The sequence below is a fragment of the Pteropus medius genome, unplaced genomic scaffold, assembly GCF_902729225.1.
Source record: "Pteropus medius unplaced genomic scaffold, Ma_sr-lr_union100, whole genome shotgun sequence".
Classification (NCBI taxonomy): Eukaryota; Metazoa; Chordata; class Mammalia; order Chiroptera; family Pteropodidae; genus Pteropus; species Pteropus medius.
This window is the reverse complement of record NW_024350924.1, coordinates 7,982,358-7,998,619: the sequence shown is the minus strand read 5'-3', so window position 1 is coordinate 7,998,619 and position 16,262 is coordinate 7,982,358. Positions and strand designations below refer to the sequence as shown.

The following is a 16,262-nucleotide window of genomic DNA, read 5'->3' as shown; positions in this document are numbered from 1 at the left end:
AAAGAAAGAAAGGAAAAAATGACTGAAGGATTTCTAATCAAAACATCAGAACACCATGTGTACTGAGCAGGAAAAATAAAAATGAACTAACACTTCTGTCACATTAGAGTGAAACCACAGAGCAATAAGGAAAAAGATAAAATCCCAAGTTACCCAAAACATTGATTATACACAAAGGGACTATAACTAGAGTTCTCAGAAGCAGCAACAGAAGTAAGACAATAGAATATCTTAGAAGCATTGAATGGAACACTATCAACCAAGAATTTGATTTCCAGATAAACTGTCATTTAAGGGATAGGGCAAAACAAAGACATTTCAATCATAAAAGACTAAGAGTTTAACACTCACAGACCCACACCAAAAGCACTACTGAAGATTGTACCTCCCTCAATAAGAAAAATAAGCCCAGAGGGAAAGCACAGGATATAAGACATACTGGTGAGGGAAGAAATTAATAAAATGTGATGGTAGAATTAAAAATAACTACTCTAGTGTTAAAAAAAAATAAAGATAACAGGAAGAAAGGAAGTACACGGTGGGAGTTAAAGCATGCTAAGGCCTTTGTCACCTTTGGGAGAGGTGTAGCAATAACAACTTTGGATACTTTGTAAGAAATTTATATTAATGAAAAGCTAATGTAGAGCTTCTAAACCTACAGAAAGAACAATGTGGCCAAGGGTTGGGGAGATTTGATATAGAAATCTGATCATTCACTAGAAGGCAGAGAAGGAGAAAAAAAGAAGAAAAGAAAGCCATGTCGAAAACAGCACACACACAAAATGGAATAGTAGAACTAAGTCCAAGTATACCAGCAAGCACGTCACTACACAGATTTAAATCATTTATTAAAAGAAAGATTATCAGATTCATTTAAAGTAATATTCAGGTATATAATGCTAGCAAAAGACACAAAACTAAACCCCAGAAATACTGGACATAAGGAGATAAAAAAAGATAAATTATCAAAATACTAACGAAAAGCTGATGAAGCATTATTAATATCAGACAAAAATAGTCATTTAAGCCAAATGTATTAATAGAAATAAAGAGGGTCACTACCGAGAAGCTGAAGGTACCTAATAACATTGCTTTCAATTACAGAAAGCAAAACCATCAGAATTACAAAGAGAAATTGACAAGCCTACCATCTGAGTGGGAGATTTTAACAATCTATCAGACACAGCTAGATCAAGCAGACCCCCCCCACCCCCAAAAAAGGGCCGAGAGATTAAATCATGAAGGGTCTGTAAGGAGGCTACATTAAGGAATTGGGTTTTATTCTAAGAGCAATAGGAAGCCACTGAAGGGTTTTCAAGCAGAGGAATGGTTAGATCCGATGGATGTGCATTTTTAGAAGGATCACTCTGGCTGTAAAATGGATATATAATGGAGAATGGACTTCAGGGTGGTCAGACTACATAAAGGTAGGGACACCAGTTAAAAAAAAAATAAAACCAAACAACTCTTTCTACCATCTAGCCAAGAGATATTAATGACCTGAACTACGGTAGTGTTATTGGTGAAGAAAAAGAGCAGGCATTTGCAGAGGCGTCCACATAGCAGAGTCGATTGGCAGGGGAAGGGATCAAAGACAGTATCTTCATGCCCGCCCTAGAAAGCCAGATGCACGGTAAAGAGGACAAAGGGCAGGGCTTGGGGAGGGAGAAGATACTGTTCCTTGTTTCTGATTCTACTGCTTAACTCTCAGCCCCTCAATTCTGACACTCAAACTGGTTCATTAAAATGTTAAATTACATGTAATACACAGGAGTATGTAAATCAATTTTAAAAGATGACTATCAAAAAGTTCAACAAAATGAACACTCAAAAATTCTATTTTAAACTTTTGGTGCTTAGGGGATGTTTCAATAATCCGGGGGGAAATTACACTTTAATAATACCTGAAAATGTGTGTATATCTTAAATAATCATTTCCCACATCATAATAGTCCTTTAAGATGATTTGTACTTTTATTGCATATTTTCATGCTTTTCTCTCTATATAATGGATCTCGAACACACCTATTTCCTAGCTACTGAAGTAATAGTCACAACTGTCCTTAGGGCACAGCTGGTATGAAGAACAGGTAAATCCAACCCGTTGACCTGTGAAATCTCAGAGAGTCACAGATTTCGTGACACATAACTCCTTTTCTCTTCCTGGTTGTTATTAGTTACTTTAAACTAATATTTGAGTTCATGACATGTGTTCATCCTTCAGAGAACACTGATTTTTGCATTGACTAAAGTTGGGAGCAGTGTACATATTGTACGACCGAACTGAGGTTACTTATAAATGCCGAAAATTAAGGAGCTATATTTTCCCAAAGGTACTTCAGTAGCTTCAAGCACGAAAAAGGTTTAAAGGACTTAGAGAGTTCTGATTATGAATTTTAAGCTTTCATATTTATTTTACAGCCATCCCAAATGCAAACGAGGTTTAGTTTTGGAGTCCCAGACACGCTGTGCAATTTCAGCCTAACATTCTAAGGCATCGAGTAACGTTTGAGCCTGTCATCCACAACAGGACTGTCCCAACAGCGGAGACACCTTTCGGAACCTGACCGGGAGTATGCAGACTCGAAGATTCCCGGTAGTAATAGAGCAACAGTGTGATGTGTGCCTCTAACATGGCCTGTTAAATGATGGCCAGGATGTGTTTTAAAAAGACAAACTCCCTCTCTTGCATCTGATTTTCAAAGTTAACACTTATTTGAGGGCTTCTATTACATTAGATTTCACACATGGAGTCTGCTGTTAATTACAAGCCTTTATGGTATAATTTTACTTCAGACTATTTTGCTTCTTCAACTGCAGCCCTTTGCATTGGGGGCAGTACAAGCAAAATAGCGACTGGGCGCTTCTCCTTCAGGGCCCATTGCTGTAGCACTCGTCCTAAAGCATGATTTGGTCGCCGCCATGCTATGTAAATATCTCTCCCTTAATGAAGAAATGCTGGAATCACAGAGGTCCTGCTATCAGGATGTCGTGTGGGTCTTCTTCCTATTAACATAAGATGAAAGAGCTGATGCACTTTGCCCTTCTGATATTTTTCAAAATTATAACTTGTTGGTTTTAAATGGCATGGAAAAAAATTAGGCCACAGCAATGAAATTATAGTTCTTTATATTTCCAGTTGAACCAGATATGTATTAAAGCCAAGGGGTTTTTGGTTTTTGTGTTGGTGGTAATTTTTTTTTTTAAATCTTGTATTTCCTGGAAATATATATGCATGGAAGGAAGGAAGGAGGGAGGGCAGGAGGGAACTGAGACACGATCAGAAGTGAATAATGCTCAAGATTTACACACAATACACGGAAAGATTCATCAAGATTTAAATCAGCACCCAACAAGAAAAAAAATTGTATCATTTTCACAGTAACAATGCTAATCATTATAATAATGTAATAACAAGGAACTAGGAATGGTCTTTAGTGCTTTCTCTCATTTTTCAGCAAAATATCCACAGTGTCCTCAAAAGACGTTGTCTATCTTATTTTTATGAATTTCGGAAATATGAAGACGGCTTACATGTCTGTCTTGCTCTTTCACACAAAGTTGTTCTCTGCATCCAAACTAAACTTCTTCCCTGCCTTAACTTCTCTACCAGTGATTCCTGTTGGCAATGATGAAAATGATGGTCACAGCATCTCCGGGGCATCAGACTGACTTAGGCTAATGTAACAAGAGAGGCAGAAATTCCTTATACAGATAAAAGCAGAACTGGGGAGTAACCACTAACCCCAAGGTAAACAGTCAAACTAAGCACTGCATAAATATAGAAAGAAGGAACACTAGGGAGCAATCTGAATAAAACCTGGAGGGAAGATGGACCAAGAGGCACAAAGCTGCAAGTCGATTATGGGTAAGGGACAAAGAGGTCCCAGGTCCATAAGAGATGCAGTTGAAGAAGCAAAATAGTTGACAAGACTTTGGCCCAGCAAAGGCAGCAAACAATGTTTGCTTCTAATGAAATAGCCAAATAGTCTGGGAGCATTTAAATCCCAAGGCTTTGTGGAAGCATTACTTTATTCCCTCATTCAGCTAATTTATCATTATCGTCATCATCATGCCATTATTATTGGTGCCTTACCTTTCGCCATTAACCAGGCAGATTGAACCTCATCTGACTGACCAGATCTAGAGGTTCTCAGTTTCAGCCATATATCATAATTACCCATGGAATGTTTTCTTCCCCGAGCCACTAAATTAGAATCTCCTAGGGTGGGACATGATCATGTAATGAACCCTAAGTTGCTTCGCTGGGAACAAAAGGCTGCCCCAGAGTCAGCATCACCCACCTTAGGCTGAGCCTTTCTGAAGCTCCCCGAGGAGGAGCGAGGGTTCAGGCTGGAGTGAAAACACACCCACCTACAGGCAGAGACTCTGCTTCCGGGGAGGCAAGGTTCAAGCGTGATGCCTTTGCTCACTGCTCCGCTGACAGCAACGAGCTTTACGGGAACTGGGCGTTTGGCAAAGGCGTACAGGTAATGAGTGAACAGCGCTCAGGCGAGTGTGGGAGGTGGTAGATTTATCCACGAGGTTGTCCATAAATGGTTTTAATTCACGAACTGCCAAAAGATGGAACTATGGCTTATCTTCCATAACTTAAAGAGATGATTTCGTGAACTTCTGGCAATTGGGATATACTTCCAACAGTTGGAGGGAAGGGAGGGTCCAGGACTGTGAGGCAGTGCGCAGACTCCAGGGCCGCGCTGCCCGGGGTTACAGATGGGCTCTGGCGCCGACTTGTTGTGTGAGAGCACCGGTGTCTTGTTTATTTCAGCTCTCTAGGCCTCGATTTCTCATCTGAAGCATGACGAGTAATTCCTCCTACTTCATAGTGTTGTCACACAGACTCGATGAGTCACTACGTGTTTACCTCGAGAACACAGCCTGGCACAGAGTGTTAGGTGGTCAAGGTCAACCGACGTTACTAAGAGAGATGCTTTGCCCCTCTGGGACATCAGGACCTGGCACTGGGTCCACATACACATGCTGCGTGTTGTCTTGGTAACTTCTTTGGTGAACACGATGTGCTGTGACCCAGTCAGAGCTGCGGCTCTGTCCGGTTCAGGCATAGGGACGTAGAACGACCCTGGAGAAACCTTGAGTCCCGTTGTTTTTTGAACAATTGTAATCAGAGAAATAATGAAACATAATTATCCTTAGAAGCTGTTATTACTGCTTTGGAAAACGTCAGAGTCCAACAGCACGATTTGTCAAATAAACTCCAAGTCAACCTAACTCTCCCCCAGCAGAGATCGTGGCCCCTTGCCCCAAGAGCCCGCAGTCCCCCGCCTGTGCCTTTAATATTATATGACGCTTGACCCTTTAGTGAATTCCTTTCGGTTCCCCAAAAGCGCCTTGTTCTTTTTTGTCCCTGGGCCTTAGCTGAGGCTGTTTTCCTGCCTGGAATGCTTTTACCACAGCACACTCATGTGCTGCGACACAATTACAGTTGCCTATTTTTCAGTCATCCTCGGGAGGCTGGAAGCTCGGCGAGGGAACCAGTATTGGGCCTGTCCGGCTCACCATTATGTCCTCGGTACCAGGAACAGTGAATAACACACAGCAGGCACTCCAAAAATACTCCAAGAGTGAACAGATAGGTAGATCTAGCTACCGATGGATCAGGACTACGCCATATGCCGTTGGGTCACTTGGAGCAGGCTCCTTGACTTTTCTGATCCTCAGCAGAGCTCAAGTTACTTTCACGTAGTTTCTTGCCATGATGAAAGGCGAGAGCGTGAGAAAAGCAGCTGGCACAGCGCCCAGAACAAAGCCAACAGTTAATGCACATTTAAAAAAGCAGCAAGGCCAACTGCACGCAAGCCTTTCCTTTGCCTAATTTCGTCTCTTTCCTTATTTAATAAAAATCAATGTTACAACCATAATTGTCGCTCTTAAAACCCCAGAAAGCAGGAGAGACAGGATGAAAGGTCAGAGGTTACCGCTCTGCAATTCTCTCAGGTAGACATTTATTAATACTGCTTCATTAATATTCATTAGATGACTTGTAGAGACCAGGTAGAGCATAAAGGGAAAATGGCCAATTGAGAGCTCAGCCTACTTTCATGCCAGCTCCTCCACACAGAAATTAATCCGACACAAAATCAACATTTGCAGAACCGAAGTTAAAAGCATAATTTAAACCCCAGCTAAACGCGTTCCTCTACTTGCCCCTTCGAGAACCTGGGCTGAGGGACAAAAAATCATCAGTCACACATCAGATGCCACTTGAAAAATCTGTGTCCATTTTGCTTTTTTTTAATAAAAAAATGTATTGTTACTTATTTTGATTCAATTTTTCCAGACTGATTGAGATAAAATTGATATACATCACTGTTTGAGTGTAAGGCATACGGCATAATGGTTTGACTTACGTACATTGTGAGTCTGTTTTGCTTTGGATGATAACATCTAACATTTATTGAGGGCTTACTTACTACATGCCAGTTTGTACACACTGTCCCTTGTACTTGTCAGAACATAATTATTCCCGTTTTAGAAATAAGGAAACTCGGTGCTGCCATTGAAACCGTAGAGGTTTAGAAATGTGCCCAAGATCAATCAGTTAACAGGAACCAGCAAGTCTGACCCCACAGCTGGGACCCATGACCATGGCACCGAACTGCCTCCTAAGATGCCAGCCTTCTCTCCCGCTGGCCAGGCAGGTCTGGCCCCCACCCTGACGTCATCTCGTTCTGAAGGCTAACCAGGAAGCTGGGCGACACTTACTGCTGGTTCACATGATGTCTGAACTGGAGATGGCCCCCCCCCCCACACCCCCACAAAGTGAAGAGAATGCTGTGATTTCTTGGCAGGATTACACCGGGGTAACTCACCTGTCTGCTCACGTAGGCATGCAGGCCCCAGTGAGCTCCCCAACGGAGGGACACAGACACTCAGGCGGATGCGAGAGACTATTAATTGACAGCGTGAGCTTTTTGGGAGAAAGAGAGCCAGGAATAAGGTAGGTTATTAGGGACACGTATTCACTGTGCCAGGGCTAAGAGACATGGCTAATGCTTGGTGGCAAGCTGCCACATCCATCCCATTGTGCTCGGTGTCTCTCTCACTTCGAGGCCCAGTCCTTCCCGCCCGCCCTCCCTCCCCACAATGAAAGGTGCTCTGGGCTTCGTACTGCAGATGAAGGATACTCTATGCTGCAGAAAATCCTAATAGTCTTATTAAGAGTTCTCAAAATATCATAAAAACACATTTCCTCATATCTCATCCAAAATATGCTTAAAGGATACTTCTATCTGTAATGACAAAACCGTAATGTATAAAGCTGATATACATTTTAATGCTATTTTCAAAAACAAGAATAATGAGGCCAATTCTCCGTGTCAACCATTCTGACTCACCCCTCCCCTCGCCCCATCCCGGCCCTCACTGATAGGAAGATGAAGGAGAGCCATTCAATGTTTTTTAGAATACTCTCTAAACTGCATTTTGTACTGATTCTGCATGTGGAATGTTTATCTGCTAAGAATAACCTTGTTTCATTCCAATCATATGTTGCCTTGGTTCTATTTTCTAGAATGAGGAAGAGAAAACTGAATAAAATATCACTGTTTCCCATTTTCATTTTTCTGCATAAGGTTAGCAGCGACTTGAGAATCTGCTTTTCAAAGCAGTTGCATCTGTGGCAACTGGCTGGAGTCTGAGCCTGTCGGTCCCCAGCTGGCCTCAAGGTGCTCACAGAAGCAGTGAGCTGTGGTCAAGACCTTTTCCTGATTCCGCTGTTATTCCAGAGAGAAAACCCACACAGGAAAGGATCACAGCAAAGGCACTGGCGACAGATTTTTTTTGAAGAAAGAGGATAGTGGGTGTGGGAATCGAAATACAGAGATGGAGAATTTTAATTGCAGATTTTTTTTTTTCTCAAGAATTTCAGAGGCAAAGCGGGCTAGAAGATGGGTCGATATTGCTGTAGCTAAATCTAAGAGATACTAGAAGAAGGCCCCTCACCCTCTCCTACACTCGTTACCTCCTTCCTCCAACATCCTGCTATTTCTGTCCAAGAGTTTGCTTTTATTTTGAAGTAATATTTTCTAAAGTCAGGTGTATAAATGCTATTAGGAAACACTGCTTCTCTAGGTTCACCATGAAGCTACCCTCACATGAAAACAAAAGAAAACCTGGTTGTTTTTTGTTTTTTTGTTTCCCCTGCAGGTATATTAAAATTAGTTGCTGAATTTACTATTCTTTAAATTGTTTAATGGCGGTGTTTTTCAGCATCTTCATAAAAACAAACTTCATGTAGCCAGGATACGGCCTCTAATTGAAGTAAATCCTAACTTGCCTAAAATGATTAAATAAGCGAGTTCGTGATTTGACTTCCCTATTTGAGATTCTTCTCTGTCCGCAGAGTGTATATAAATCTTTATGCAATGACCTGTTAACTACCTGCTGCTGGGAACAAGCTTCGGGCTTCGTTTCAGTTATAAAATAAGGTCACTCTGCTTTTGGTAAAAACTGACATAACTGCTTTGGTAATTAAAATCTACAGGGTCTTAAAGAGATGTTATATTTAAACCTCTAAAAAGTAATGTGAAAGCTATAAAATTACAAAAGGAGGACAGATAAGGACGCCCTGTCACTGCTCATCAAATTATAGGTTCGCAATAGGATATTTATGTCACTCTTTAAAAAAGAATTTGGACACGTTTTTTGAAAACTTTAAACCCAGTCCTTGAATCGGTTCTTGTCTGGCAGGCCTGCTCCACTACCAAAGGGCACCTAGAGAGAGGGTCCCATCTTGGAGGCATCATTTAAACGTCTTCAGCTTCTTCATATGAAATGTTTGACTAAATAAATTCACTGACGCTGCCGGTCAGGAGCCGAGACGCCAAGGGCATCAGCCTGGCCCTTCCTGTGGGGTTTTCATCCGTAGCCAGATCTACGCCTTGCAAGCTCCAACGCCCCAAACCCACCTTGTTTCTGCTGTAATTCAGAGCAAGTTACGTCGGGCTCAGCTGTGAGAATACCGTCTCCGGAGGCAGTCCCTAGAAATGAGATAGAACAAATGCTTTGCTCCTCATGAGGTTCCAGTGGTCCCATAGGCTAGGATTTTGTTGTTGTTGTTGTCATTTACTCTTTGTCAAAAAACTTTTAGGCTCAATCTTTGAGATTTCTATAATGAAGGTACCCCTCGGACAAGATACTTAGTCTCGCTAAGCCTCATTTTAATCACTTATAAAACCAGTATAATCATAATCTATTTTATAAATCACAAGATTGTTATAAGTATTAAAAACAACGGTGCCTACAGAGAGCGCTGGGCATAGTGCGGGTACCTGGTCAGTGCTTACGAAATATGAACTGTAAGGAAAGTAGGGCGAATAGTTTTAGTTCTATTTTACAAATGGAGAAACTGAGGCTCAGAGAGTTTAAGTAATGACGTGTTTAAGTTAGAAAAGAGTGAGGCCAGGATCCCGAGAGTGTTCTAGTGACGCGGTGCAGTCGCTCCTGAGCGCCATGGGCTAGACTTGGCTTCCTGTCATCGGCTGTTCTACAAATCCCCAAATGACAGATTAGCCCAGTCACAAACGGGAAGAAGGTCTGCAGCAGGCACGCGCTGCAGCAATGCCTGCCTGGCTCTGCCCTACGCCCTCGCCCCACCTCCGCCCCTGCCCCCAGAGAACAGCCTTGCCCCCCAGGCTAGCACAGACCAGGCCGAGTAGAATTTCCTCGACCCTGCCCGGCACTGCTCCCAGTGGGTCAGTGTGAGGGCCCCTGGAAAGTGCTGAGTTTACTTCAGTTGGAAGCTACGTCCTGGCCGTCCCTGGTCTCCCCTCCGCTTCGCCCCCTTCCCCATTCCTTTCTTTCTCACAGAGCTCCCCTCCTCTCCCTCTCTCTCTCCCTCCTGTTTGTCCTCCTCCTCCTCCCCCTTTCTCTCCCTCCGCACCTTCTCCTTCCTCATCCCTCCCTCTCCTTCTTCCGCCTCCTCCTCCATCACCCCAGCCCAGATAATCACGACCCCGCTCCCTCTAGAAAGTCCAAACGCCTTGAGAGCAGATAGACATGGGTTTGAATCCTGTCCTTCACACTAACTGTGTGACTTTGGGCAAGTGAATTCATCTTTTTGTGTCTAAATCTCCTCCTTTCTAGAATGAGACAGATGATAATAGGTACCGGTAATAATGGAATTGATAATAATGATGATAGGTACGTCGCGAATGTCAATATACATAATTTCCTCCTTGCCTACGCCTCAACATCTGCCTCCTCATGTCCATCATTCAGTCTCAGGATGGTAATTTGTCGCCCCATGTCATTCCGCTCACAGGGAGACAGCACTGTGTTCGCCAGCCACTGCATTCTATCTGGTTCATGTGATTCTAATATTTCTCACAATAAAGAAGCCAGCCTTCTGGTGTAGGCCTCGGTCCCTTACGGGTTTGGTTAGGGTACTTCAGCTGGCTTGGAGAGCAAAATTCTGGGATATTGACAAGTTAAGGACAGATCTTGCAATCTGGCAACTCAGTGGAGTAAGGCCACCTACGAGGTCTCTGGGGAGACTCTCCTCCCCTGGCACCACACTGGCTTCAACCTATGCTCGTTTTGAATATCAGCTTGATTTACTGGCTGTGTGGGCTTGAGAAAGTCATTTAATCTTGTCGAGCCAGTTAGCACCTCGGTAAACCCATTCGCCTTACTGCGTCATGGTCAAGAGCACTGGAGATAACTTCCGTATGGGAAAATACTCTCTAGACCACAATGCACTATACAGAACTATTATTTTTTAAAACTTTACATTAAAATCTAGGGAGTTTATCATTCTGCTTCATCTGTCAATGGTGAGAACAAACCAAAATTGGAAGGGGCTTTGAAAATTCAGAAAATCACATTTGGAATAGTGCTTGAGAAACACCATTTTGAAGTATGTATACACACACACACACACACACACACACACACACACACTTACGTATTTTATATTATGTATATATTAAGTATATTATTACATGCCTATGTTTATTACACTGAGTCACTGTCATAACCCAGATGGTAGAATTTTTTAAGCAACAAAACACTGTTTTATGATAGCACATGTGTAGCTTCTGATGTGATCTAAACATAGCTTTTACCTTGAACTTTATTGGTCTTATATTTATTTACCCTGCCCCAATCATTAGAAATTATTTTTGGAGGTATAAATGGCAACTATAGGAGCCCCAAGTGACCCATCTTCACTTTGCTGTAAACTAGATTATATAGCAGAATAGCTAAAGGCACTGAATACCAATGCTTTGGGTATGAAATTTGATCATTCTTGTTGGCCACTGAACCTACCAGTTATAAATTACCTTTTATTTCCTTCTAGAAAAACAAATTAAGTGATGAGCAGTTCACAGTCCACATGCAAAACAGCTATCTGAGAAGTAAAATTCAGCTGGACAAATTCTCCTTTTTTTCCCCTGGGTGGGGGTGGGGGCAAGGATGAAGACTGTGTTTGTTTTAAAGTGGCTGAAATACCCAACTCAGAAGTAGGTCCTGTGACTTCAGCCGCCTGGTTCAACCACGTGGGATCCAACACAGTGGGCCATCGGAGGTGTCTGTCGCCCACCATTCCACCTCCGCCATTCTCACCGGGCGAACGGCAGCTGCTTTGCCTCAGACTTAGCCTGCACGCTTATTTAGATAACTTTTTGGTTTTCTCCTCATGCCCATCTTGGCTGGAGGCAATGTCCCTTCGTAGCCACTTTCAGTCTCTAAAGAGCTTTGCTTCTTCCTTTTATTAGGGACCTCTGTTTACATTCCGACCTAAGTTCACCCTCTCAGCTTCTTTTAGGTTTTGCTCCCACTTTGTTTCTGCTTCATAATTTTCCTAATCTGCTTTTTAGACTTTTTTATACCTTCTTTCTCTGATCTCCCATCTTATTTCTACTCCATTCGGGGTAGATGAGGTTTACATGTCCTAGGCTGGTCGAGAACTGCGTTTCCCATTGTATACAGCACGTAAACTGCGATTTGAGCATAAGAGCCACTGGAGATGATTTCCGATGGTGCCCAGATGCTGACATTAAATGGCACTGAATCACATAATGAGAGAGCTATTCCCTTTCTAGTTCTCTCTCAATCCTGCTGATTATTTCAAGGAAAAAGTTTCCATTGGTCCTCCTATGTCTACCACTTGCTAATCTCCCTTTTTGCAAGAGAGAGCAGGCCTGAGGCTGAGAGCCTTTGGAACGTAATATTATCAAGCTAGAGTTTTATAACCTCGTTTTGGCTTTTACTACATAAAGATTTGTTTTTATTTTTACCTCCTATTTATGTGATACGGGTTTCTTTTTAGAGTCGTGATATAAAGTTTTCTTCTCTAAAAGGATATATATGCGTTTAAAGTGCACATCAGTTTAAAGAAACACATTAAGTGACATAGGTAAAAAGAAGTGGCCGAAGTATTGAGGGCGGTGGCATGGGAATGACTCAAGTTAGGGAAATACTAGCTTCATCCATCAACCACTGTTATTCTCTTATTACTTTACAGTATTATATGTGAGTTTTCAAAGTATATTTGTTAATAACATCTATACCTAGGCACAAGTCATTCTACTTCCATTTCTCTCATTGAAATTTTACACAGATTATTTCATGGTCTCCTTTTATTTCTTTCAGTCATAGGGTTTTGACAATCCACTCCTCAGACACTGAAAATCACTGAAGTCTCAGCAGACAGTCTGGGGCAAGCATTGAGTACAGTAGTCTGGTTAAACTAATCTATTCGAAGTGTCAAACTACACCTCTTTTATTTACCCCTCTGCCATAAAGAAACATTTAGGTCACGGGACTTCGAGATTTTGACATTTATTAATTGGCCATTCTTCAAGGTGATCTCGTTAATCCCAAGCCATGAAGTCTTTGTAAACTTTTTCCCGAAGGGACGAGGGCCCGGCAGCTCTTCTTTGGATGCTTTCCCTGGAGATCACTCCGTCCCATTCAGAGAAAGAAGAAATTTGGTTTTAGGGATCGCGTTCTCCTTAACCTTACTTTTCACCCAGCGGTATTCCCCAAGATTTCCAAGTTTATTCTTGGGGATCCAGTCACAACGTCCTCAAGAGCAGAAGCCTTTGGCACCTTCCCAAGCCTGTCTTCCAGGCTTCAGTCTGCGCATGCGTGTGTGTAGGAGCGGGAGGGGAGGATCCCAGATCTCCGCTCCAGCTGCTGCCCACAGTGTGGCTCAGGCTCTCGAATACACTGGCGCAGGTTCTCGCCCGGGCGGCTCCGATTCGGTCCTGCCTCTTGTTTCAGCCATATGGCCACTGCCATCTACGTCCACCTCCTCCTTCCTGCAGGGAATCTCAAGCCCTGTACCCGCAGTTCCAAAGCAGGTAGGGGTAAAACCTTTACGCTAAGGTCACATGACCCTAATCTGCCCTTGCAGAAGGAGGGGTCAGGAGCGGTAAGCGCTGTGATCCACGGTCCTGCGCCACTGGGACACCAAACCCCCACTCGTTCCTTCCGGCTCCACTCTGCACGCCTCGTGACCGCCGTCGTGAGGGACGCGCCAGTTCAGGCCTTGGGCCGCTTTGCCACTGTCACCGCAGAGCCAGCTCAAAACGGTCCCAACCTGCTTAATGAGATGCTAAGTCGCTTTTCAGAGATGACAGACCAAAACACCAAAATGCGTGCACACAGCCAAAGCGTGAAACGAAAGAGAACCTTGACATCTGGGAACCGAAGCCCCTCCCTCTGCCACACGCACGCACACACGCACCTGGGACCGAGGGACTGGACATAAACCCGGACATAGTGCGGGAACGGAGGATCGCATTTCAGGAGGATCTGTTGCCACAGGTCTTGCCATAAATGAAGCTCAGGGTCTGCTTCAGTTAAAACTTGTTTCCGCCCTTCCCAACTCTGCCAGTGGGCAGCTAACCTGGCTCCACGCTGCAGTCTTTCTTAAAAACTCTCAAATGTCTGCAGGCCCCAGGTGAGCAGCAGCTGGCCTCAGTGTGTCCTGCGCCTTTTGCTGAGCTGCCCCAGGCCCGGTACTGGTGGCAGTTGGCCTCGGTTAGCAGCGTGGCCTCTCCCACACACCTTCAGGTCCAGCACAGGCAGTGACCAACCTCAGATCGCTTTGTAAGTCCCACCCAGCAGCAGCTGACCTTGGCCTGCACAAGAGGCCCCAGAACCAATGACACATCCGGTGGCTGGCTTCAGACCACAACAGAGCACCACCCGATCAGCCCCATGAGCAGCACCCCCAAAAGGTGATCTTGGCAGGCACCAGAGCCCACTGGGGCAAATCCCATACCATGGGGTCAGACCCCACACAACAGCTCGTAGACTGTGGTCGGAGCCAGTCCTCATGGCCTGTCAGCCTGAGGTGCCAACTATACCGAACCCACTGATGTGCCAAAAGCAATCAAGGCTCACCTGTAATAGGAGGGCACACACAACCCACACAAGGGACATGCCTAGTGCCTCCAGCTCAGGGGACCAGGAAGGCTGTGACACTGGGCCCCAGAGGATACCTACATATAGCCATTCTGCCAAGACTGTGAGATATAGCAGATCTACCTAATGCATAGAAACAAACACAGGGAGGAAGCCAAAATGAGGAGACAAAGAAACATGTACCAAATAAAAGAACAAGAGAAAACTCCAGAAAAAGAACTAAACAAAAGGGAGGCAAGCAATTTACCAGATACAGGGTCAAAACACTAAGGATGCTCAAGGAATTTAGTGAGAACTTCGATAAAGAGACAGTAAGCATAAAAAAGGACATAGAAACCATAAAAAAGAACCAGTCAGAAATGAAGTATACAATAACTGAAATAAAGAATACACTAGAAGGAATCAATAGTAGCTTACACGAAGCAGAGGATCAAATCAGCAATTTGAAAGATAAGGTAGCAGAAAACACCTAATCAGAACAGCAAATATATATAGATAGATAGTTTAAGAAACCTCTGGGACAAAATCAAACGTAACCACATTCACATCACAGAGGTACCCGAAGGAGGAGAGAGAGCAAGGGATTGAGACCCTATTTGAAGAATAATGACTGAAAACTTCCTTAACTTGGTGAAGGAAATAGACACACAAGTCCAGGAAGTGCAGAGTTCCAAACAAGATGAACGCAAAGAAGCCCACACCAAGACACATCATAATTAAAAGGGCAAAGGTTAAAGACAAAGGGGGAATCTTAAAAACTGAAAGAGAAAAGCAGTTAGATACCTACCAGGGAGCTCGCATAAGACTATCAGCTGATTTCCCAACAGAAACTTTGCAGGCCAGGATTGGCACTAAATATTCAAAGTGATGAAAATAAAGGACTTAAAGCCAAGACTACCCCACCCAGCAAGGCTATCATTTAGAACTGAAAGAGGCATAAAGAGCTTCCCAGACAAGAAAAAGCTAAAGGAGTTCATCACCACCAAACCAATATTATAAGAAATATTAAAGGGACTTCTTTAAGAAGAAGAAGGTGGGGGAAAGAACATAAATATGAATGATAAAATGGCAATAACTATGTACTTATTAATAATCACTTTCAATGTAAGTGGATTAATCAAAAGACATAGGGTAGCTGAATGGATAAGAAAACAAGACCCACACATATGCTATCTACGAGAGACCCACTTCGGATTGAAAGACACACAGGACAGAAAGTAAAGGGATGGAAAAAGATATTTCATGCAAATAGAAACAAAACAAACAAACAAAAAGCTGGAGTAGCAATACTTATATCAGACAAAATAGACTTTAAAACAAAAGACGAAGGACATTTCATGATAAAGGGATCAATCCAACAAGAGGATACAACCCTTGTAAACATTTATGCCCCCAACAAAGGAGGACTTAAATTTATAAAATGAATATTGACAGACATGAAGGGAGAGATCGACAGTAATTCCGTCATAGCAGGGGATTATAACGTCAGTGGACAGATCTTCCAGACAGAAAATCAACAAGGAAACAGTGGCCTTAAATGACACATTAGACCAGATGGATTTGATTGATATTTTTAGAGCATTTCACCCCAAAGTAGTACTATATACATTCTGTTCAAGCACACATGGAACATTTTCCAAGATAGATCACATATTAGGCCACAATACATCTCAATAAATTTAAGAAGATTGAAATCATATCAAGCATCTTTTCTGACCACGATGGTATGAAACTAGAAATCAGTTACAAGAACTGAAAAACAAACAAACACATGGAGGCTAAATAACATGCTATTAAACAAGGAATGGGCTGACAATGAGATCAAGGGAGAAATCAGAAGATCC

The 16,262-nt window shown here is 43.0% G+C and overlaps 1 protein-coding gene and 1 long non-coding RNA gene across 3 annotated transcripts in view; both read right to left on the bottom strand.

The window, feature by feature from the left end:
* MAN1A2 (mannosidase alpha class 1A member 2) overlaps positions 1-16,262 on the bottom strand; it is a 266,574-nt gene that overhangs the window by 109,006 nt on the left and 141,306 nt on the right. The window lies entirely within an intron of this gene.
* LOC120585097 (uncharacterized) overlaps positions 833-16,262 on the bottom strand; it is a 53,647-nt gene continuing 38,217 nt past the window's right edge. For both annotated transcript variants that reach the window (XR_005648221.1, XR_005648220.1), the window contains exons 4-6: positions 8,949-9,020; positions 6,852-6,949; positions 833-5,765 (exon numbers count right to left, since the gene is read on the bottom strand). This is a non-coding gene — a long non-coding RNA (uncharacterized LOC120585097). The remainder of the gene's footprint in view (positions 5,766-6,851; positions 6,950-8,948; positions 9,021-16,262) is intronic.